This window comes from Ctenopharyngodon idella, chromosome 24 (assembly GCF_019924925.1).
Source record: "Ctenopharyngodon idella isolate HZGC_01 chromosome 24, HZGC01, whole genome shotgun sequence".
NCBI classification, from domain to species: Eukaryota; Metazoa; Chordata; class Actinopteri; order Cypriniformes; family Xenocyprididae; genus Ctenopharyngodon; species Ctenopharyngodon idella.
In genome coordinates this window covers 18,577,063-18,603,529 of record NC_067243.1, presented here as the reverse complement: position 1 = coordinate 18,603,529, position 26,467 = coordinate 18,577,063, and the positions used below count along the sequence as shown (strand labels likewise).

Here is a 26,467-nt window from a genome sequence, read left to right as displayed (position 1 = left end):
AGTTTTGCTTGAGGACCAAAATTTCCAAAAGATTTCAAGTTTTTCAAGATTTCAAGGTGTTCAAGTATGGCAAATTTGCCATACTGTCCAACAGAAAGTTGCTTGGTTTTGAAAGTGTAAGCAGTGCTTCATACATACGCTATTGACAACAGATAATTAACCTTTTTTTGCCTGCAGTATTTTGTTGAAATATCACTTATGCGACTGTACTCTTAGAGTCTCTCATTTATTACTCGCCCTCATGTCGTTCCACACCCGTAAGACCTTTGTTCATCTTCGGAACACAAATTAAGATCTTTTTGATAAAATCCGATGGCTCAGTGAGGCCTGCATTGCCAGCTAGATAATTTCCTTTTTCAATGGCCAAAAAGGTACTAAAATCATATTTAAAACAGTTCATGTGACTACAGTGGTTCAACCTTAATGTTATGAAGCGACAAGAATACTTTTTGTGCACCAAAAAAGCAAAATAACGACTTTATTCAACAATATCTAGTGATGGGCGATTTCAAAACACTGCTTCATGAAGCTTCGAAGCTTTACAAATCTTTTTGTTTCGAATCAGTGGTTCGGCGCACTGCCAAAGTCACGTGAACCATTGAAATTTCGAAACACTTATGACGCAACAAAGCCTCGTTTACTGAAATCACATGACGTTGGCACTCCGAACCACTGATTTGAAACAAAAGATTCGTAAAGCTTCTTTAAAGCATTTAAAGTGGCAGGCAAACACACGCTTATAATAGACAGAATGTCTTTGTCCGTTGAGGCTAATAAGGTTATCATTATAGTTATCTTTATAATTCTTTAGAGGTTTTCTAAAAGGACATTATGGTGCACAGATCACAGGTGGTGACTTTTGTTTTATGTCTCACCATCATTGCGAGAGGGGAAGTGCAAGCGAGGCCATAGGTGTGGCTCAGCTGTGTTGATCCTATTTGAGCTTACAGCGAGAGGAAAGAAATGATAACTATATTTCTCAACATCATCCCCTTCAGTTGAGAAGACGGTGTGTTGCAAACACTAGACATGCTGCTAAAAACAGCAGCAGTGGCCCTCCCTTTTGGGCGGGAGGCAGCAACCCTGATAACCTGCACAATATGCTATTGGCCGGCGCAATCTTTACTCTCTTATTCTTCCCTTTGTTGGTACACAGTGCAGTCGCACATTCTCTACCCGTTTATGTGTCCAAAACACCCCACAGAACATCACTTGAAAGGATGGAGAGCAAACAACTGGATGCTATTTGCAAAGAGGGTTTTCTCAGAGTGCTCAGCTTGGACACTTTACAATGTGCAATACAATGAGAACATTGAGTACTACACTGAACCATCATCACAGGCTAAGCAAATGACACAGCACTTAAGTTTGCAACTTGTGGGAATAAAGTCCAAAAAAGGGAAGCCTTAACATCAGTGATGATGATTCCTATTCTCTCAGTCATTTCTCTACCACAGTTAGGTAATCAGCGATGATGAGTTTCTCTCAAATATTTATTGAAAACATGTTCTAGTTTCTATTTGACCTTATCAAAATATACATAGTCTGTAGAAACAAACTTGTGGTGAATACGAGATTACAGTGTAAATGGGAGATAATTATTGGTTTATTGCATTTAATCATAGACCATGAAGATCTGCAGTCACCTCAAGATAATAAAAGCTTCTATGAGAAACATATTACAGATGTTACATATTGAAGTAATTACAGAAAAATTGATCAGGCGAAACTTGTGAAGAACAGAAAAATTACTGCATTAAAGTATGAAAATATGGTGAGGAAAAAAAGAAGTCAATACCCTGATGTATTGTGGTAATGAGAGAAAATGTGCTTAATTATAATAAAAATAATATCACAATGAACAAAATGAATGAATGATCCTAAAGATAGTCTTCAGTTTCTTTATGCAATGTAAATATATTATTATTATTTAAATATAGGCTATTTTTTATTTTATTTCCTAATTCATATATTTTATTTCTTCTGTAATTTAGTTTCTCTTTTGATTTTAGGGTGAAATTCAATTTCAGTTTGATTTTTTGTGCAATTCACCTTTCTCACATTCTATATTCGTAAGCGTGAACAGCTATCCTTCACTTCCTTAATCATAATTTCTGTCATGAAGTGACTGCTTTCACACTCGGCAATTACAAGGACTTTTGCACATTTCAGCATGTTCTAGCACTTTTGTATCGTTCTCTCTGCCACACATATTCATACAAGGCATTGATGCTCAGCCCATCGTCCTTGTGTCTGGCCTGCGATGAGTCACAGGTGAAAATTGGCTTGGTGATTTAGAAGCGCTGTCTGACGGACCCTGATGATTCACTGGGATGGAGGGTTGCGGGGGAATGCTGGATTTCTCACTGGCTTTCTTTATCTCATTCATAAAAAAAAGAGAGAAAAAACACTTGGGTGCCCACATCGCCTCCGCCCTGAATGTCACCTCCACAGGAGGCTAGAAATGAATCTCTATGTTCACTCTGGAGGAAAAAAGTGATTTTGTGGATAAATACATGAGGTAGTCTCACAAAAACATGAATCTCCCATCAAAAACAGGTCTAGGTTACATTTCACCAAAGCATCTGGAAATATTACAGTACTGTGCAATAGTCTTAAGCACGTCAGTATTTTTACTCCCCCAAAAATGGTTTTAAGCCAGTTATTTATATCTTTTGCTGTAGTGTGTCAGTAGGAGATATCAGTTTACATTTCCAAACATTCATTTTGCCATTAATTGTAATAAGCCAGTGAGATTTTTGAATATGTCCAATTTGCCCCTATTTGGATGAGCAAAAATACACTGTTTTCGTGTGTGTCACTTTAAATGCAAATTAGGTGCTGCTCCCCACCCCCTTTCAAGAAGAGGGTGGAGACTTTACAGCTTGTGCTTTAGATACTCCAGCAACAAAAAAACTGGACAATCTCACGCAGCCAAAATGTCAGAAATTGTCAGTAGCGATGTTCAGCTTTAAGCCTAGAACACACGTCGGCAGCGTCTGGGTCCAAAGTTGGCCTGACACACCAAACCGACTCTCGACACCCGACGGCCAAGTAGCACGTCCGTTCTGCGCCTGCGTAAGATGAAATGCCTTTCTGTACCAGCAGGTGGCAGTAGCTGAACAGCCAATCAGAATGATCAGATGGCCCAACGGACCGACAAGCTCTGACGCCAAATCAACATGTCGAATCGTCCGAAAAAAAGCCGTCGAGGACCAACTTCAGCCAACGGTGCGGAACACACTGAGAAAACTTATTTGGCCGACAAACAAAAACTGCCCGACGGCCGACCGTCAGCTTGGTGTGTTCCTGCCTTAATATGTTCGAACCGGAGTCGGACACTGATGGAGAAACTCAGGAAGAAGTTACAACTTTTAGAATGCAACATGATGTTTCTGAATGGTTAATTGATGAATTTATGTAGTTGTTGTGGAGTTAAATTTATTAAGTGCGATACTTACTTGTTCTAGATATGAAGTTTGAGCATGAACAGTTGGTATCAACCCATCAACTTTTGTGCAAATCCAGCATTTTGCGAAGCTGTCCAGCGGGGCTTGTCCCTACTGTGACATCACATTAAGGCAGGAACACACTAAGCCGACGGTCGGCTGTCAGGCAGTTTTTGTTCATCGGCCAACCAAGTTTTCTCAATGTGTTCCGCACCGTCGGCTGAAGTTGGTCCTCGTCTGCTTTTTTCCGGCCGATTCGACACGTTGAATTGGCGTCGGAGCTCGTCAGTCCGTCGGACCATCTGATCATTCTGATTGGCTGTTCAGCTACTGCCACCTGCTGGTACATTTCTTCTTACGCAGGCGCAGAACGGACATGCTACTTAGCTGTCAGCTGTCAAGCGTCGGTTTGGTGTGTCGGGCCAACTTTGGACTCAGACGCTGCCGACATGAGCCAAACCCACGTCTGCTTTCGTCGCCACTAGTTCGTCGGCATCGACTTGGTGTTTTCCTGCCTTCAGGGGGAAATCTGGAATGGCATATTTTCAGACACTGCTTCTGATTTATAATAAGGAGTGGGTGGATTTTTACCATTATAAGCTGGTTGTTTACACACACTGTGGACACACATCAGTGTTCAAACGTCATGTAAAAGTGAATTTTGCATAATAGGTCCTCTTTAACTCTTTCCTCACCATTGGTGGAATTTTCTGTCATTTATGACACAATGTTTCCTCGCCATTGACGGAATTTTCCAGCAATCCATGTTTTCACTGATATACAGTACTAGGGGGCACTATTATGCATCTTCTGAAAGAGTACAGAATCACTGGATCAAAACACAGGCGAAGAAGAAGCAGAAGCAAGCGATAGAAGCATTGAAAAACGCAGCAAAAAAACGCTGGCGAGGAAGGAGTTAAAGTACAGTTAAAGGTATTTTTCATGTTTAAAAAAGAAAACCTAAGTAGGAACATAGTATACTTAAAGTGCAAAACTAATATATAAATAGTAAACTATAAGTATGATGTTAAGTTCTATTAAAGAAATCTTACAAGTATTCATGCAGTATACAAACTAGTAGTTTACTGGGAGTATGCTTCAAAGTGTACTTTCATGAACTAAAAAATGTGCTACAATTATTTGACTAGTAAACTATCAGTATAGCTATAAGTTCACTTGTAGTATAGTTGTAGTACAAACTGAAAACACAGTTGTAAAGTAGTTGTGTACTCAAAGTTTACTACTGTTACACGTAAAGTATACTTTTGATCAGTAAAAAGTAGTATTGAAGTAATACACTTACAAGTATACTACTAGTACATTGGTATTAGTGTACTTACTAAGTATACTTAAAAATATACTTGAACTTTACTTCAGGATACTTATTTTTGTAAGGGTAAATTATGCGTGACTCGGTAAAGCTCCTTTGAGTGTGGCCATCAGAGATGACTAATCTTTAATGGCCATATCTGCTTTGTGTTACACACTGAACCAGAGTTCTGTGTAAACGTGAGTGATAGCAGATGAGTACACAGCCTGTGCCCCACATTATAAGCAATCATAAAACACATTCAGCCCACACCTTCATAGAAATAATGCGTGAGAAAGTGAAATCATGTTGATGGTTGAAAGAACATGACACTCTGAACAGAGTTTTGTGGTCAGCAACAGGCCGATTCTAAATCTAACAGGATTATTCCAGACAGAGACATTGTTCGGGGTGGAAATCCATGTGCGGTGTTTATTGATTATGTAACTAAGTCAGCTGTACATAACAGGCTTTGAGATGTTCTGCTCTTCTGCTTTTACTCCTCCTATATGTTATATGTTCTTCAACTTTGGGCACTTTTCTGTTCCAGGAATTTATTTTTTTTATTTTTTATGTGAAGGTCACATTACAACTTGAAACTTCGAAATGCCTCCATCATTTATTTTTGATACTTTTCGAATGCCTTTTATATATAGATTTTATTGTTTTATCCTTGACTTTATTTACATCAATAAATGTAAATAAAGCAGGATGGATTCTGATTAGCTGCCAATGTTTTTATCGTTTATCAGCTGGAAAAAATAGTTCTGAAAGTGACTTTATTGTATCATTATTGTTACAGTTGTGGTGTAAACACTTAAGGCCCTTTCACACCAAAAACGATAACTATAAAGATAACGATAAAGATATAGTTTTAAAAATCGTTCTAAATATAAAAGAATAGCACTGTCCACACCACAGCTATAATGATATAGAGAAACTATATCATTGGGATCGCTTTCAGAACGATTTTTTTCCAGCTGTTGAACGATAATAATACTGACAGCCAATCAGAATCCAATCTAATTTAAAATGGCAGACGATATTGCGGAGAAGTCAACAGCCAAGGTCCAGAAAAAGCCACCACTGTTTGACAAGTCAAGCCCTCTTTTCAAGGATACTTTAAAGAAAATGGATATATGGAAAACATACCCTCGGAATAAATGGTGAGAAGTATTAACGATGAGATCATTATGCCAGGCTAGCAAACAATGTAACATAAAATTACCTCAGCTATCCAGCGCTAGTTTCGACAACATTGTCTTGCTTCCTTTGATGTTACAGAGTAAAAGACTAGCCGTTGTTTTTATTCCACTATATTGACTTCGTCAGCTAAATTCACTGTTGAAGTTGCAGTGAAAAAGACGAGGTGTTGTTTTTTTTCCACCATATTGACTTCATCAGCTAATGTCACTGTTAGATTAGATCGATTACACTAGCTATTCACTCAAAACATAGCATGCTGAAGACATCTGCTGGTTAAAACTGTGTAAATGCAACAAGAACAGCAAAAACATGTTGTACACACTTGTACACACAAAACCGCAGCGTGTGAGCTTAGAATAAACAGACTGATTATCGTTCGTTGGTGTGGACGCAAATATAGTTATCCTTATAGTTATTTTTATAGTTATCGTTCTTGGTGTGAACAGGCCTTTAGAATGATTTTTAATGCTATATCTTTATCGTTATCATTACAGTTATCGACCTTGGTGTGAACAAGCCTTTACAGTTAATCAATTAACAAGTTTTTACTGTTGCATTTTGCTTTTATTTTCTGCTCGCAAAACGTAAAATAGTTACGTGTTTGTTTTGCCTGTAATAAAGTTTTATATTTAAGATACATAGATGCTAGCTATGAAATTAGCTTTAGCAAAACAAAAGTCTTTCCACCACAGAATACTATTAAACGCAATAAATTGTGGAAAGGAAATGATTGTGGAAAAAGTGTTGTGGAAATGATCACGACCTTCAGTTTTCTTCTGTGATGCATTCATCACTTTTACACAGAAATTCCAATAAATTACCGTAAAATTAGCAGAACGACTTTTCCGGTAAATACTTAAATGTGCTGATCACACAAGCAGCGTTCCGGTAAAATACCGTTCACACATCAGTACCAAAATGCCAGTAAACTCTGTGATATCAGTCATCAGAAATGACCTTTAAACGATGAGCCGTTTTCTTATCCACCTGGATGGGAAGCACTTAAGTTTTATTTTAGTTAGACCTAATTTTTTTTTTTTTTTTTTACTTCTGAGTGACAAGCATAAGGAGATGATCACACAAAATGCGGTTTTGCTCTTAAAAACACGAGACGCATAATAGTTCCCAGTGTTGGGGGTAACTCGTTACAAGTAACTTGAGTTACGTAATCAGATTACTTTTTCTAGTAACTAGTAAAGTAACACATTACTTTTTCAATTTACAACAAAATATCGAAGTTACTTTTTCAAATAAGTATTTTGCATTACTTATTTGAAAAAGTAACCAATATTTTGTTGTAAATTGAAAAAGTAATGCGCAATTAGTTACTTTTTTAGGGAGTAATGCAATAATGTAATGCATTACTTTTAAAAAGTAACTTTCCCCAACACTGATAGTTTCTATAGTAGCCTACTGCAGTTACTATAGTACGCAATAGTACATGCAGAGCCGTAGCGCTGTTAAATAATAAAGAAGGCAGGGTCTTGAGCGCGAGACATGGCTGAAAGGACCAACAGGACCCATAAACGACCCTTATTTATTCAATGGTTATTAATATTAAAGACACTTGCATAACTAATAGATCTGACCATAGAATGACCAGGTGGTAATGCTGCTGAATTGGTGATCAGGCTCATATTGTGCGATGGTTTGTGTGCCGCCCCAGATGGTGAGATTGCATCTTTTCAGACAGCGCTGGCCAGATGTACCCGAGTGATTATGTGGTTTTTCACGTCAGCTCGGCTCAGTCAAGAGATCAATCATAGTTGACTTTTTCCGATCTGTTAAAGTTATGTTGAAATTGTGTATGACATGCCCGTCACCCATTAGCCAAACACTCACAGCCGAAATAAAAAAGCGGTGTTTTAGAGTTGCATGTGATCAGCAAGAAGTGAAACCCAGCATGCTTTCAGGAAGCCTGCACTGTGACTTTAAAGGGCTGGACGTCCTGCCCATTTTGTTCTGTCTTTAAGTGTGTGTGTGTTTGTGTGTGTGTGTTTTCTCGTAAGACTCCACACAGTCACATGTGCTCGGAGAGAGAGCTCTTGGCTCATTTTTCCACAGACAGTTCACATGCAGGCAGGGCACTGAAACTCTGGCAACGAATCACAGTTGAATCTTTAATGGCTTTGTGTGTGTGCGCATGTGTGTGTGTGTGTGTGTGTGTGAATGTCTGAACAGCTGCCAGCACAGCCCTAGCGGCAGTAGGCTCTCTCTCCACAGGGCTGAATGCTACATGTGACTGGGGGTGTATTTTAACTGGATTATGTAAGCGCTCTGGCCGAGTCTATGCACAGTGCACGGATAAAGATGGCTGTACATGATTCAGAGGCGTGCATGCTCTCTTACCGGTGTTCATTTCCAAACAGATTAAGTGATTCCTGCACAGAGCCGTCGGTTACGACAGACTTCGGCCCTTGTGTTTGTACACCTGTCCCTGTGCATGTGCACGGTATATTTATGGCTCTGTATTTTGAGACTTCTTGAGGAAATCAACTTAGAAATGGCTTACCTATAGTTGACTCACTTCTGGTTAGACATTAAATAGGGATAGAGGGAAAGAAAATTAATATCCAAAAAAGTCCACTTCACCTTTATTGTCAGGTTATTGTTATATCTATACTGATAAATGAATAATTGTAAATGTAAATGTTTGGTTTTATCTTTTATCTGGGATCTAGAATATTGAAACCCATAAGCTAAATAAATTAATAAAACTGAGGCCTGACCTTTAGCGATTGATTATAATATGGTAGCTTGATCTCAAAGACAAAAACTAGCATTTCATAACTGTACATAAACATTCATTTAAAAATTATAAAAATGTAATGTATTACTGATAGTTGCAAACTAATAATACTTACATTTAAAAGATGTATTATGTAATATTAATGTATTATTAAAAAATATATTAGTTCATTTTTTATTAGTGCTAACAAATCGATTAATCGCATAAAAGTTTGTAAATGTATAATGTATAATATATAGAGAGAGAGAGAGAGAAAGTTTTATGTTAGATGTGATTAATCGCGATTAATCGATTTGACAGCACAAATTTTTACGTATGCACAAATTATGGCTTTTTTATACCTAAATTTTTGTTTGTTTTAGTTTTTAATTTTTTTTTTAAAGTTTTGTAATATATAAAAAATATATTACTATTGGGCTTTAATTTATTATTATTTCAGTTTTAGTTTTAGTAATTTTATTATTTCATTCAAACTTATTTGTTTCAGTTAGATGCCAAGCCAACATTTCACTTAAGTTTACACACACACACACACACACACACACACACACACAAACACACAGTGCTGTCAAACGATTAATCGCGATTAATCGCATCCAAAATAAAAGTTTGTTTTCATAATATATTTTTTGTTAAATATATACATGCATGTGTGTGTGTATATTTATATATACATAATAAATATACACAGTACACACATATATTATGTAAACACAAACTTTTATTTTGGATGCAATTAATCGCGATTAATTGTTTAACAGCACAAATATATATGTATTTATAAAACGGTTAGTTCCTGTCCTTGATTCTGATTGGTCAATAGCTGTGTTTTATTCACAAATTTAAAACACGGCTTCACCCAACGGTTCTGTGAATCACTACACACCCTTATCAACCACTCTTAGCAACGTAAACCGTATGTTCTCAGTTGATATTGTTCATTGAAGCTTACTGTATTATGTAGAAGAGTATTATGAGAAAGAGATCGAGTGACCGAGAGTATTACCTGCATTCAGATTTAGCATTTTCCTTCAGGTCACTCCTATGTTCATAATAAAAAATGCTGTTTAAATGTATTATCTTGTCCTTTTAACAGTGAAGGGGCTTTCCCGTGACTGGCAGCGCTAGTCAAAGCATTTGTCCGGTGTGTCTTGTTCCGTGTTCACAACAATTCAGTCTTTTTAATGTAAAAGTCTTCGCTACTGACTGACACACTAATAAAGACAGTCTTTGCCTCTATCTAATGGTGTAAAAATGTAACTTCTGTTGCTGTTCACGATCAGGGACAATTTTTTTCCGGCGGAAGGAAGGCTTTTAGAAAAAGTTTACTTCATGAAAGTTGCATTGATACATATTTCTGGCTTTAATATTTGTATTGTGTGGTAACCGTTTATAAAAGCAATAAGGTACTTGAGGCTAGTGCTGTATCGTGAATAAGTCACGGCTGAAGATACAGCACAGCCTCTCGTACCTTATTTCTTACATTTATTAATGCTGTCAAACGATTAATCACATCCAAAATAAAAGTATGGGTATGACATTTTTAAACATAACTTCTACAACAGGTTATCTTTTAATTTAATAAGCGTTTTGCCCACATAATTATAATGCAGTGCAGGGCCTGTCCTGTGGTGAAATGGTCAACTCTTGTGTGAAAACTGCAGAGTCAAGTGAAATGAGCCCAGATCAATTAGACGTGTTTATGGTTGACTGCACCCTGATTCGCTCTGTCTCGCCATGCAGAATGAATGACTTAATGCTATCAGTGCACAGCACCAAGCTGATCACCCACAATCCTTCTGCCCCCTGTAATTCAATCACAATGACACCAGCCTGGACCGAAGGCTTCATTCAAAGGTCTGGTGGAGTGATATTAGGGGCTATTGTGGAGACCAACATAGGAATGACTAGACAAGCATTAAGAACTGTAATAATACTAGCATAATTTATTCTGCGAAAAGGACAGAATCTTTTTTTCCCACTTAAATTCTGACATTTAATGATAGATTATGATTGGCAGAGGGAAATTATTCATTATTTGTATAAAATAGAATATATCACTGTCAAACATCCAGTTATTCTGTATTACTCATATTGACAGCAAGTCTTCTGGTTCCATCTAAGGATGAAAAAACAAACGTTTGTGTTCAGAATGGGATACTAGTTTACTAAATACTAAACTAGTATACACTGAATAGAAATACTACTTAACTGCTGTCACATCACATTATTATTTTGCATGACAGTTTAGTGTTAGTGTTAAAATGGCATCCAAACATAAATTTAAACTAAATTAAATTTAAAAAAGTTATTTTGCATTAAATTTGTGTAAATTAAATTAAAATAAATTAGATTAAATAATTAAAAAAAAAATGTATTTTGTATTTTATTTGCATAACGTCTTGCCAGTCCAAGATATATATGTTAAAAATTGTGGATGAAATCAAACTGGAAATGAAAGTTGAGCACATTGCATTGTGGGATATATTATTTTATACAGCGTGCTTTGATGCATACTGCAGATTTTGGCAAATGTAGTCGGTCATGTTCCATGTGTACTAAAAATTCACAGCATATACACTGCATACTGCAGAAATACAGTAAATACAGTATGCTATTCTGAACATATGCATTAGCATTTAGCATTATCTTCACTGTCAAATAGGGCTGTCCCCTAATAGTCGACTAATCGCTAGTCAACTAAAAGAGGCTTAGTCGACCAAAAATGTTATAAGTCGGTTAGCCTCAGAAAGAAAGAAAAAAACCTTAAAATATTCTGTCATTTTTGGTCATACAGATAAGAGTAATGCATCATTCGAAACTGTACAATTTTATTTGTGTAAACTCACAATAACAAGAAAACGTGCTTTTGTAAAATAACGAAAACACATATAGGATGCGCATTCTGCTGTCTCCATGAACTGAAGCGTGACAAAAAAATGAACCAAAACTCAGCGTATAGGCTACTTGCCTCACAGACATGAGAAATCTATCTATAGAAAGCTTGAAATGTGTTTTTAAACGAACTGATTTAAATACTATCTGCTTATGTAATCCATATGAAATTTTTCTCTATAGAAATGTTGACTATTCTCAGGGGGCAGCCCTACTGTCAACACAGACTGCCATTACTATATCAGTATTCTCACATGACATCCATTCATGCAAAAATGTTTCATATTATATAACAGTTTCATTCCATCCATATCTTTCTCAGTTCCCATAGTTATTCTGTTCTCAATCAGGTCATCTGATCTGAACATCACAGAGTTGTTTATAATGCCATTATGAAACTAGATCTGTCAGCAGCAGAGTGAAGAAGTACACAGAGAGACGATATCACACTGGTTCTTCCTCTACTCAGATCATAGCCAAGCTGCATCGGTTTATCTGACATGACCAGCAGGCAGACGTGACCATGTGGATTGGCATAAGGTGGCACCCTGCGTTCCCACAACCCTGAGCTTCCAGCAGTCTCCACAGGATGCAGAGTAGGCATTAAAGGCTCATGCTCACGATGCTTACTTGGGTTTACAGGCGGAGAGAAAGAGAGAGCGCCTGCAGTCTTTGCAAAACTTTCCATATTGCTCCTTAATAAGCATGTTCTCAAAAGAAATATGGCTTCAGCCATAATGTGCCATCCTGTTTTAACTTGTGCGTAACTTGTCCTTTTCCATTTTAGAAAGATAATTTTTAAAGAAAATTTCTGTTAGAATTTAAAAAAGCCATTTCAACATTTCAAGTCTGCTCTCCCTATAATGAAGCGTATAGCCCTCAATCATTACCTTTCAAGAGTCACCAATTAACAGTTGACTTCTCTATACATCTTTTTTTTTTTAAAAATGAAATGAACCCCGTCCCTTTCTTAGATCTGCCTCCATCCAATCAACACTTGGGTGTATTTCATAATACAGAAGACCTGTTACTACACTGTAAAAAATTATTTTCCTGATTTGTTATCACAACATTTTTTCTTTTGTCAAATCAACTTAGATAATTAATGTGGTTTAGTTGTGTTGGATCTCTATGGAGGGACAGAAAGCTCTCAGATTTCAATTGAAATTAAAAATAATATAATGTGGTTCAGATAATATAATATTTTGAGTTTCTGTTGATCAATTGCCTTCATTGTATTAACTCAAATTTTTAATTTCAATGAACTCAAAATTTTAAGGCAACCAGGTAACTTACTTTTTAAAGTTAAACCAATAATTCTTTTTTTTTTTTTTTTTTTTTTTTTTTTACTGTGTACTGATATTACATTGTGACTTTAAAGGGTTAGTTCAGCCAAAAATGAAAATTCAGTCATTAATTACTCACTCTCGTGACGTAACAAACCCGTAAGACCTTCATTCATCTTCGGAACACAAATGAAGATAATTTTAATGAAATCTGAGAGCTTTCTGTCCCTCCATAGAGATCCAACACAACTACCACTGTCAAGGTCCAGAAAGGTAGTAAAGACATCATTAAAGTATTTCATGTGACTCCAGTGGTTTAACCTCAATTTTATAAAGGTACAAGAGTGCTTTGTTTGCGCAAAAAAACCCCATAATTTACCACTTTATTTATGAAAATATTGATCTGCAGCGTGCGTTCACAAGAGCATCACGACACGTGCGTTGTGTTCAGACTCGCGTCAACAACGCACATGTTCACGAGAGAATCATGACGCATGCTTTTTGTGTTCACGCGAGAGCTGATAATAGCTTTGGATAATATTATTTTGTAAATAAAGTGGTAAATTATGGGGTTTTTTTTGTTTTTTTTTGCGCAAACAAAGCACTAGCGTTAAACCTTTCTGGACCTTGAAAGTGGTAGTTGCGTACACTGTAAAAAAATATCCTGATTTTTAACGGTAAAACACTGTAAAATGCTACGGTGAAAAACTGTTAATTGGTTAACAAAGTTTTCACACTATATACGAAGAATAATAAAAAGAACAAGTCATTGTATAATTTACAGTAAAAAAATGTAAATTGACATTCCCAAAATTCCCTGCGTGACACTTCACATTTGATGTATTTTTGTTGAAATAACTCTGTTTCTTCTTAGTTTTTTCTAATCAGTTATGTACCTCAGGGTTTTATGTTACATCTAATGCTGTTAAATGAATGTTTATTGCATTTTTTATTGTCATGTGTGTTACCATGATGGTGTTTAGTGTTTGTGTGAATGACACTGTGCACCTTCTATATATTAGTATTGTCTCTTTCAGCAGGTGGAAAAGCTGCTTGTGATGAACTTTGATTCATCATGTGACTCTCATCACCACTGTGTTTGGTGGTTGTCAGTGTATTACAAAGGTCCAAATCAGATATCCAGTTATTCTTCAATAGGATGGTAAATTAACATTATATCAGTTAATGAAATATGGTATTTTACTGTAAATTTAAGTTAAATCCGTATAAATCAAAATGTTTCTATCGTATTTTTAACAGTAAATTTCTGGCAACCACAGCTGCCGTTTTTTTACCGTAAATTTAACAACAAATTTTACAGTGTAGGATCTCTATGGAGGGACAGAAAGCTCTTAGATTTCATTAAAAATATCTTAATTTGTGTTCCGAAGATGAACGAAAGTCTTATGGGTTTGGAAAGACACAAGGGTGAGTAATTAATGACAGAATTTTCATTTTTGGATGAACTAACCCTTAAATCTGGTAAAATACGTGCATATTTTTGTGTTTTGTGCAATGTTGTGGACACAAATGGCACTCATTTCATGGAATGCCTCACAGCCCTAGTTGAACAGCTCCACGTCCCCTCCTCACTGGGCACGGCAACAGTAATGAGAGCTTTACATAAGTTTCTACTGTTTTTTTTTTTTTTTTTTTTATTGGACTGTTACTCTCATAGACTTGCATAACTTTAAGAGGCCTATACCAGGGCTGTATTTCTTTTGTTTGGATTCCATCCCAAATTTCAAACATTAAAAATCGCCTGGCTCATTTCCAGTCCTGAGTTCTGTGGGATAGCCTTGAGACTTGGTGGCGGATAAACCAAACCGGAGTTTTCTTTCAAACGTGCGTCCTGCTGAGTGAGAAAAAAACACATTTCTTTAAGGGATGTGAACCAGCTTTGTTTACGAAACCCTCAAGACTGTCTCAACCTTTGCTATCCCTGCTTCACACACAGTGTTTTAGATCTTCAGATCCTGTTTTACACATTTCTGAATAGCTAGTTGTATTTAAATAGTTGTGAAGTTTCCTGCAGGAAAAAAGATCTCTTTGATTTCACATAGACAGCAATGAGAACAAATGCGCAAATGGAGACTCCTGCTTACTCTAGGTCTCCTGAGATGTTTCCCATATAAGAAAAAAACCCAAGTAGTCTTGCAGTGTCTCAAACTGTGTCTGCCACAGCATTCAAATTTCATTCATGTCATGTGAATATGTGCTTATGTGCTTATTTATTGGCGTGAATGAAGTCAGTAATGGTCTGACACATTTTGACTTAAAGTCGGCATGAAATAGAAGTTGCGATAGTCTTTTCTTCCCTATTGTGATGTATATCTGAGTGAAACGGCTTTTCGAGCAAGAAAAAATATAGGGCGGAACTTGATTTTGTCCATGGGGAATTGATTGGATGTTGTGGTTTGCTATTGGTTGATCTCATGTAATTGACAGATTGTCCCACCCTTGTGCCAGTAGAGAAGAGCTGTAGCTGCAAGAGGGAGTTATTTTAATTGAGCTGGGTTTTGACTATGTGTATGCTAGTATACGTGTAAAAAACAGTATACTTTGGGCTTTATGTATTTGAATATGCGCAGATGTGAGATGTTTATTAGTGAATAATGATTTAAATTTTGGTCTGCTCCTCATTCAAACTTGTTGTACGGCTTCAGCAGACTTGAAATTATTCACACAAGTCAAATCAACTACAGTTATAGAGCTTTTTGTCCTTTTTGGAGCCCCTAGTCACCATTCACAGTTCAGTTTCATTTGGAAAAGAGCATAATTTTAGGAGAAACATTTGAGACAAAGTCTTATTCCACAGTTATTTTCTTCAAGGAAGTGAGCTAAATAAGACGAAACGAGACAGAGGGAGGTGTTAGGGCAGCATGAGACTGAAACGCACGCGGAGAGACGTGACAGACGTGTCTGCGAGGTTCTGGCTCCGCTCATGCGATTGCTGTGTCTAGGGACTGCCCTGTGAGGGGTTATGCACTTTCTCCAGCATACACGTGACGTGTTGTCCCTGTCTCAGTCATTCCCCCTGTCTTCCTCCCCCTGCTCTCTCCTTCTTCGTACCCTGGCTTTCTCTCACAGTGTCTTATCTGTTCTCACTGTCTTTCTCTAGACAAATATGAGTGCACACATTCATACAAAAATATACACGCTACGCTAGCACCAAAACACTAGCGTCACTGGTGTAACTACACAAGAGGCTTGAGTTAAGCCAGGGAATGTTAAACTTTTACAGCATGGAAGAAATTAGTTCACTTAATGTATACCACATGTGCTTTACCTACCTGAGATGCTAGGCTTTGTTTCACCAGTCTTGTACATAGTGTAGATTATTATTATATTTGTGAGTGTGTGTGTGTGTGTATATATATATATATATATATATATAATATACATATATATATATATGTATATACATTAGGGGTGTGACGAGACAGGTAGCTCACGAGACGAGACAAGATTGAGGTCACAAGAACGAGACAAGATTTTTACACAGTATTTTTAAGAAATCCTCAGTGACGAAATACATGACTAGAAAAATAGTCTGCAGGTGCATTTGAAATGTTTCAACTAATCATTTTGTAATAAATGTCATTTCCGTTTTACTTTCTGAGTATGAATTATCATATGCAGTAAAAGACAACAATACTCCAGCACTGTAAAAGGTTTTGCCACAAACTCAACTGACTGGCTTCTCTCCTGTAAGATTTCATGTGAGTCTCTTTAGACCTTAGAACAGTACATGATTTATGAGCTTTTACAACTTTTGACCTCCTAACTGAACTCCTTTCCTCAAATTGATCATGGAAATAAAAACAGTATAAATAAATGAATAACACATTTTTCTCTTAGTCTTACTAAGTGCAAACAATAAGTGCAACCAAAATCAAAGTACTCTCTCAATATTCAAAGTGCATGAAGAGACCAAATTTTTCTTCAAGCATGATACAGAGCTAAGGTAAGATTACAACAACACAGCCCAGCTTAAGATAGCTTTCATATTGGGAAATATTTGCATGCATCAGGGAGCCGCTTTCAAAATGTGGGGTATTGAAATTGCGTTTGAATGTGCGCTTGCGTTTTACTTTCGCTTTCTATTTCGCCATCACGCGTACTCTGTGAAAAGGGAGCGGTGGTGTTGAGCGCACATTCTGTAAGATCAGTCATTTGTGAGACACTTTTAGGCTCTATTACACAATGAATCCTCCACCATGGTCTCCTCAGTCACTTACTCTCATCACATGATCAGTGAACTCTGATTCCTGCTGAACTACGTACGACTCTGCTGCTCATGTTGGATGAGCTGGATGGATTTGAAGCGACCGTTATCCAACTGAATTAAATGGTTTTTATTTCTATAAAAATCAAAACGACAGTGGAGGCGTAATGTAAAAACATAATATATAGAACATATACCAAGTTCTATCATGAAACTCTAAATGGCACAGGCTGATGGGTCCTTAATGCAAACCTGCTGACAATCACACTGTTAACTACACGGCTCAAGCTGATTGGTTCCTGTTGCATCTTTAGCCAATGAGCTTGCTGATCAACATTTAAATATTTGGGCAATATTTGCGTAGCAGTTTGCAGTACGCTTTAAAAACCTCCACCTTCCCCAACTCCACTTGTATAGATCTGCTACGGGTAATTTCATATATGCTATTTGTGCAGCAGCAGCAGCAGCATGTCTTACATGCTCACAGCAGAGTGTCTATGTATTGGCTGTAGCAAGTCTCTGTATTTGCTGTGCAGCAGCAATAATCAACAGCAGCAGCATATTCGCAACAAAATCTTTTTGTTTAGTTAACGTTTTGCTTTGAATTACTCACTCGCATCAGCAAAAGTTAGACTACCATTCTTACAATTGATGTAAAGCTGTTCCTAATACAGTTGCTTGTCAACTGGAGTGTTTATTTTGAACCCAGCTCTTCCCAAAACACTACCCAACTAGGTCAAGCTGACCTAGGAATTGCAGACAGAGCATAAAAGAAAACCGAAGGTCATGGGGGAAGGGATGCCTCTGCTGATGGGGTCTGGTCTTGCTGCCCAAGGTGAGGACAAGCTCCCTTTTCCGTCCCTAATTTTATCCACACCCTGCACCCTCCGGCACATTAACCCTTCCATTAAGTCAGCATTCCTGAGCCGTCTGCCGAAACTTGCCATGCACATGGTTTTACGCTACCAATTAGGCATCCGCAAACCAAGCAAGAATGCTTGAGCCAACAGTTAATCATAGAGGACTTGAGCCGTTAACGAAGCTTTGGTTTTCCATCCATATAAAGTTCAATATCTGCTTAAGTTTGTTGTGCATGAGTTTGTGTATCCTATTGAGGTTTGGTGTAGGGAGGATGATGACTGGGTTGGTTTTTGATGGACTGTGGTTCAGTTTGGCCCTAGTCATTTCTGCATAAGCCTCATTTCTGGAGAAGTGTTGCATAAGGAGAATTCAAGAATCAGTCATTTGGGATTAGGAAGCATCTGTCTTCAGATTGAGAAAGACTTATTTGAGCCAGTTAAAGCTCTGGTGGGATTAATCAAGACTGCACCACAAAAATGTAAAAGAGTTTTGAAAATAAATTTTAAAAAATGATACTCTTACATAATGTTTGAACATTTGGAAGCCATTGTGACTATATCTCACAATGTGACTTTAAATCTGGCAAATTATGACTGTTTCTTGTAAATTTTGTCTTTATATCTTGCATTGTGTCTTCTTATAATGGCAAATTTTTCAGGAATGGTGAGAGAACATTGTGCTTGGTATGTTTTTCATCTTCAACCCAAACTTGGGTCTTCAGCAAACAAAGTTTAAATCCCGTCTGGCTAGCGTGCTTCCCATAATTTTTATGCATTAGGTCAGTAGGCAGAGAGTATGCGGTCTTTGGTGGCCGTTCGAACCCATTCGACCCCGTGAGCGTCTACACTACAAAAGCAATCATGTCAAATGCGTTTTCGACTACCTCTGGAAGTGGTCGAAAGTGGACAAGCTCAAAACGCTTTAGACCCCTGTATTTAGTGTCATCCGCTTTTAATCCAATTGACGAAAACACTTCTTAATACCAGGTGTAAATGTTACAAGTGACTTCAAATTTCACAACAAGAGTTTCTCGTAAATTGCCACTGTATATCTTTAAATGTGTCTCTTTATATTTCATAATGGCAACTTTTTCTCTTGTAAATTGTGACTATTTATTTATTTCTGTGTCTTTAAATCTCATAGTTGCAACTTTCTCTCATAAATTGTGTGTGTCTTTATGTCTCATTATGGCAACTTTATTCTCGTAATTGCAGTTTTATGTCTCACAGTGTGACTTCAAATTTCACATTTGGAAGTTTCTCATAAATTGCAACTGTATATCTTACAATGTGTCTTTATATCTCACTGTAGCAACTTTTTTTCTTGTAATTGTGACTTTATATCTCACAATGTGACGTTATATGTCACAATTAACTTCACATCTCCCATCTGTGACTTACGCCAGTGCAAATTTATTTCTTATATTAAGCAATATCTTACACTGACCTTTTTATTTCGGAGAAAGAAAAACACTTCCATAGAATCATTTATATTTACAAAGTAAATCATTTGTATTAATAAAGTGGACTGATATGATTCCAGTTTATAAAGGTGCGGTGTGTAATGTCAGCACAAGAAGCGTCACCAAACAGAATTTTCAAAATTGTTTCAGGGATGAAAGAGAGTCATACGGGTTCATACAAAGACATGAGGTGAGTAAATGATGTTAGATTATCAGTTCGGCCACTTTTATGATTGAAAGACGTTAGGGTGAATTAGGGCTGAGTACTTTGTATCTTGTCTCTTCCACTTATCTTGAAGTGGCAGAGGGCTGAGCTGAAATCATAAATCGCGTGCAGTAAAATTCCACGCTTCAGTTCACTAAATGTAAGAAATGAAGTGTGAGAGAGAGGCTGAACTTTAACTTTGTAATCTGATACTTTTAGCCTAATTATGGGGGGCAGTTCAGCTGGGTCAGGGTCACTATTCAAACCAGCACCCAAAGCTGTAGATGACCCAAATAGCCAGCATTGCTTTGTAAAGAATGGCAAATACTGGAGGAGTGATGGGGGATGGGGTTTCTTGACGTCAATGAGCCCGTGCCAGAAATGTGCTTGTGCATGTGTGTGTACGTGGGTGTGTGTAGGCATAAAAGTGAGTGTGTGTACTGTTTCCATGTGAGTGTCTGGGAGAGATAACACACAAATGAACCATTCTGTGTATGTGTGTGAGAGAGGGAGTGTGTGAGTGTGTGTTTGCTCTAGAAGCTGCAGTCTCAGCAGGGAACATGGTCAAATTTTAAGTACACCCTACTGGAATTTGAGCAGACAAAGCCCATTTTTCCTGTTCTAAACAAAACCTGCGTGACGCAGGATTATACGAGACACCATTGGAAAATTCAGTTGTTCAGAGGGATTGTTGTTACACTAGATGTGCTAACACTTCATCATAAGCTTAACTGTAACTGTACACCACTGTACACTAACCTGTATAACTGTGTGATACAATCCATCTGATAACAAAAACACACAACATTTCTTCTGTAAACATCCCTTCAAAAATGAAACATTTAAAAACATTTTTAATATTTTTCATTTATATAAAATTAAAATATTATATTTAAAATATACTGTATGTGGAGTAATATTATATATTTTAATTATAAATTATATATAAATATATATGTAAAAAAATGTATATATGTAAAAAAAAATAAAAGTAAAAATATTGTATATAATCATTATATTATACAATTTTTAAGGGAGAATTTTTGCCTTATTTTTTCAAATATTGTTAAACATTTGTTTTCAATTGTATGACATTGAAACATTTAAATATACAAATATGTGATATAATATTATAAATATTCATGTTTATATAATATTTTAAATAAATTATATAAATGATGTAAAATCTTTGTTGTTATTTACAGAACCACAGATTAGTGTGGGAAAAAGCACAGGAAGCGACGACGGCTAATTACACGGAGATAAGGAGTATCTCATTTCCAGAGGAAATGTGTGGAGGCTGTTTGTGAAGGGATCTGTGCATTCACACAAAGACAAAAGAAAAAAGTATTAAACCAATATGACTGCTGTGTCTTTCATGCATTGTAACAGTGCTTTTTGTTTGTTAACTCTGCCATATACATAAATATACAAAAGCATAGTAAACTAAGTCTCCACTAAAACCGAGTTAATGATGAGAAAGATGACTATTTGCCCTCTTAAATGGTAGTTCATGGGAGTTAGGATCTGGAGGTCAAAGGTTGAGGGCCTGCAAATCTTGACACCATCAAGACAAATGATGCCTCCATTCAGCCATCCAACTACATGAAAGAGGCACTTGTATGAGAGGAAAGCAGTTGTGGATCAGGACTCACCTACGGCTTCCGCGTCATAATACTTGGAATACAGGATTGTTAAATCACAATAGAAGGAAAAGTTACCTTTTTTTTTTTTTTACCATGATTTTTTTTTTAATCATTTAGAAAACTAAAACAGTTTCTGGGATCAAATGCCTTGTTTAAGTGACTTTGACTCTGTTTCAGATCTTAGCGTGCTGCCTGTATAGGAAGCATTGCAGACACACTATCAAATTATGCCTTCTAAGATGCCTTATTTTGTCTAAATTATACGGCAGCATTACATATATCTTTCCTAGACACGGTAATCCCAGAATGCATAATAAATATTCCATATATTTCATTTAGTGCTAAAAAAGTATCAACAAAAATGGTTCAGTCTTTTTAAAACTTTAGATGCTATTATTTTGATGTTAATTAGACTATTGTGTTGTTAGCATAGCAACATGCTAATGTCAAACTCTGTTGGAATAAGTGGTAATTCGAGTCTCCTGTGCGAGTCAGAGATGCTCCCTATGAAGTGTTACTAACAAGGTTTAATGATAATTAGGATGCTTTATAAAGGCACGTTCACAACAAGAACGATAAATATAATGCTGACTATATGCTATACTAACTAATGTATGATAAATGTTTATAATAAGCACACTGCAGTTTTTTCATCTGCCTTTTACAAAATGTAATATAAGTCTCTGGTGTCCCCAGAATGTGTCTGTGAAGTTTCAGCTCAAAATACCCCACAGATCATTTATTATAGCTTGTCAAATTTGCCCCTATTTGGGTGTGAGCAAAAACACACCGTTTTTGTGTGTGTCCCTTTAAATGCAAATGAGCTGCTGCTCCTGGCCTGCTTTCCAGAAGAGGGCGGAGCTTCAACAGCTTGCACTTCGGCTGCTCAACAACAACAAAGCCGGAGAATCTCATGCAGCCAAAATAACGATTGTCAGTAACGGTGTTCATCCTTGCACTGTTCAAACCGGAGTCGGACACTGATGGAGAGACTCAGGAAGTAGTTACAACTTTTAGAATGCATCTGGACGTTTCTGAATGGTTAGAGGATAAATTTATGTAGCTGCTGTGTAGTTGATTCAACTCATTGACTAGCATGTGCTGTCATGTTAATCTTTTGTGCAAATCCAGCATTGAGTTGACTCGTTTGTAAAGCAGTCCGGCGTAAAATGAAGCAGCTCTTCTCTAAAGCAGCCCAACATGGCCTCACTCCCTTTGTTGCATGTTCTCGGGGGCGGGGTTTATGTAAATTTTAGGGTTATTGATGTCACTAACCTGGGAAGAAGCTTGTTGTAGTCCCTACCAGCCCTTTGTTGTAGTCCTTAAACAGCGAATTCTTTAAAAGAAAATATCTCCCTTTGCATTGAACTTTGAGCGTTGTAACTTTGTAGATGCTGTTTATGCTCAAACAGCAACATTACACACTAACTAAAGTTAAAAAAGTGAAATCATAATCAACCACCCCTTTAAAATTGTGTGGATTTTGAATGGCTGTAAATGTTTTATCATTCATCAGCTGGAAAAAAAATCATTCTGAAAGTGATTAAAATGATATTGTTCCTCTGTGTCATTATCGTTATGGTGTGGACTTCCCTATTCTCATAGAATCAGAACGATTATTAAAACTTGATGTGAATGTACCTTAATAAGTGTATATCCTATGTAGACAGTCACATTTTAGAGCAGAGTTAACAATAGGACACCTTTTATAGACTGATACTTAAACTGTGAAACAGGAACTTCTTAATGTCATTAGCTTAGCAGCACGCTAACATCAAACTCTATTGTAATCAATGGAAAGTAAGATCTGTGTAGGACATATGAAGAGTAATATTTGCATGGTGCATGTTTTTTTGCCACATATAAGGTTCCATGATGGTTGGGATGCTGCCTCATAAGTGCTAGCAGTAGGGTTAAAGTTAAAGACTTTAAACAGCCTTAAAGCAACACCAAACCTGACAGTTTGCATGTCCAAGCAATATCTATTTTAGTGTTCCCTGACCTTTGACACAATCCCTGACATGTTTGACAGTAACTGGATACAGTTTGAACTCACTTGAACTGTAGCAGCTTTTTGAGGTTACTTCTGTGCAGAACATGTTCAGTACATATAAAGAATCAGGGTAATGTTTCACTGAACATCTAAATCTGTTTCCCGTAAAACAACTTAACCACCGTAGTATGCATCATTGAAGAAATTGTTTTCCAAAACCATAGTGACATGGCACATGCGCACTCTTCAAAAACGGTGCTGTTTTTTAACACGCTAAAATATATGTATTTAAATGGGAAAAAGTTATAGAATGTACTGCATGTTACCTTGCTTATTTTGCCCAAGAGCAAGTCCACACCATTTTAACACAAAACTATGCTTCTGTTGCTCCAACCACACAAGTTTGCGATGCTGTTTGCGAATGTTCGTTGTAACTATGGTTTCAGGAAATCGTTGAACTATGTTGGTAATGACGAAACTTGCATATTTGGTTAACAATGCCCCTTTACCCCAGAACGGTTCCAATGGATTGCACCAGTTTAGTTTGCATGGCCTCGCTAAAATGACATTGACTTAGCTGGTGCCCCACTTCCTCTGCCCGGCCACTTCCTTTCCTGTCAGCCACAAGCTTACGGGAACAGCGTGACGTAAGACCAAACAGAGCAGTGCTAAATGTTTTAGCAACTCATTGCTTGAATATCAGTCAGTCAGCTGTATATCACATACAGATTCCTACCTCTGCTGTCTCACTCCTAACAGAAACAATCATCCATCATGTTCAGCCTCAGGCTGCTCAGAGACAAATGCAGAATCCACCCCTGCAAACCACATTAGCACATAGCAGCTTTACATTGGAATACGTTCACGATCGTGTCTGAAGAGCGGCACTTGATTTTAGTAATTGGGGATTGATTGGGTCATGAGTCATTTGCTTGGGTTCAAGGGGTTGTTGACATGAAAGGAAAATAATTTAAGAGGCAGAACAAGTTATTAGATTTTAATGAATAATAAGGCCAGGAACATGTATTTAAAAAAAAAAAAAAAAAAAGTCAATTGGCCAAAATGATTTCATTTTGACTTTTTACTACACCGGTATTCTAAAAGAGATTGTTCACACATGTACTCACCCTCACGTCACTCCAAACCTGTATGACTTTCTTTCTTCTGCGTAATACAAAGAAGATATTTTGACAAACTGTTTTTTGTCCACACAATGAAAGTCAATGGGGTCCAAAACAAAACATTGGACCCCATTCACTTTGACTGTATGGAGAGAAAAACAAAACAAAACATAAGCTGCGTCTGAAATTGAATACTTCCTTACTACATAGTATGCCAAAAACAGTACGCAAACAGCATAGTATGTCCGAACGCATAGCATTCGAAAAACAGTAGGCGAAAAGTACCTGAATGACATACTAGTTCCGCCGATATTCCCCATTAGGCCACTGGAGAGGATTTATGAATGGAAGTGAAGCAACGCAACTGACGCTGGTTGGTCACGTGACAGTAACAACATGGCGGATGTAGTACTTCCGAATTTCATTCATACTACACAAATTCATACTATATAGAACATACTTTTTTAATGGTCATGAAGTAAGTTCAAATTCAAATGTAGTACCTACTCAGTATGCGATTTCAGATGCAGCGATAAGACATTTTTTCAAAAGTTTACCACACAAGTTTGCGATGCTGTTTACGAATGGTTATTGGAACTATGATTTTGGGAAACAGAATCGGTGAACTATGTTGGTAACAACAGAACTTGCGACCATAGTTTCTGCAAGGAAAAAATTACATTTATTTATTTATTTTATTTATTTTTTGTTTGTTTGTTTTTTTTGTATTTGGCACATGTAAGTATTGTCACATTCTAAACTTGCATAATGAATAAAAAAAATGTAATGAAAAGATATTTTGACTAACTGTTTTTGTCCACACAATCATTGAACCCCATTGACTTTCACTATATGGACAAAATAAAACAAAGATTTTTTTTAAATATCTTCTTTGTTTTTAGAAGAAAGAAAGTCATACACATTTCAAACAACATGAGGGTGAGTAAATGACAACAATTTTCAATTTAGGTCTATTTTTCTAAAACTGTTTTTCATTCATGAAAATGTGCAATAATATATAATGGGTTAAATGGATAGTACACCAAAAAGAAAAAAAAAAAGAAAATTATGTGATTTACTTACCCTCATGTTATTTCGGACCTGTATGATTTTCTTTCTTCAGTGGAACATAGAAGAAGATATTTTGAAGAATGTTGGTAACCAAACAGTTTAGACAAAAAAAAAAAAAAAAAAAAAGAAAAAGAAAGAAAGAAAGAAAGAAAGAAAGAAAAAGAAACATTTGTCAAAATATATGCAAAGTTCTCTCATGAAACTCTAGATGGCACAGGCTAATAGTAATCTCGTAATCTGCTCGTAATCACATTATTATAGGACCCAGCTGATTGGTTCCTGCTGTATCAGTAACCAATGAGCTTGTGTGCTCAAACTTCAAATACTTTGGCAGCATTTGCCTTAGCAGTGCAGCGCGCTTTCAGAAACCCTCCTCCTTCCCCAGCTCCACCTGTATAGATCTGCTATGGGTAACTCATGTATTGGCAGTAGCAAGTCGTGTACTTCCTCTGCAGCAGCATCAGCAATACAAGCAGCAGCAGCGTAGCAGATCTATTCCGCCAAGACCAAACATATCTACATTGTCATATCCATTATGCCAAACACTCAAAGAGTTGTCATGACAGAACTTCTTTTATGTTCAACAAAAGAAAGAAAGTCATACAGGTTTGGAAAATGATATGAAGGTGAGTAAATAATGACAAAATTTTCATTTTGGATGACTATTTTTCAACATAAAATTGTGCTATAATATATTTTACTCAGTAAACGTTTTTTTTTTAATGAAAAATAATTTCCTGTAAAAGGTTAAGTCTGAAGAATAATTGTGTTCAATCTCAGCATGGCTACCCTGACCCCATTGACGGTCACAGCCCACCCTACCCCCTCGCCTCTCACCCCGTGTCCCTCAGTAACGCAGTGTTTGTTGACGAAGCCCTTATCATCGCTTCTCATTACGTTCAGGATCCCGTGTGCTTGTGGCGTCTTGGCCATGTGCACTTTGTACTTATCCTCCCACTCTCTTTTTCACATGGCATCTGCTCTGT

The 26,467-nt window shown here is 36.9% G+C and overlaps 1 long non-coding RNA gene across 2 annotated transcripts in view; it reads left to right on the top strand.

Moving 5' to 3' along the window:
* Positions 1–25,610, top strand: part of LOC127507009 (uncharacterized) — a 29,733-nt gene extending 4,123 nt beyond the window's left edge. The window contains exon 2 of one of the 2 annotated variants that reach the window (XR_007928215.1): positions 20,856–25,610. This is a non-coding gene — a long non-coding RNA (uncharacterized LOC127507009). Of the gene's footprint in view, positions 1–12,077; positions 14,654–20,855 lie in introns of those variants that run through there. The other variant, XR_007928214.1, reaches the window with a different exon arrangement.
* Positions 25,611–26,467: the final 857 nt, after the last annotated feature.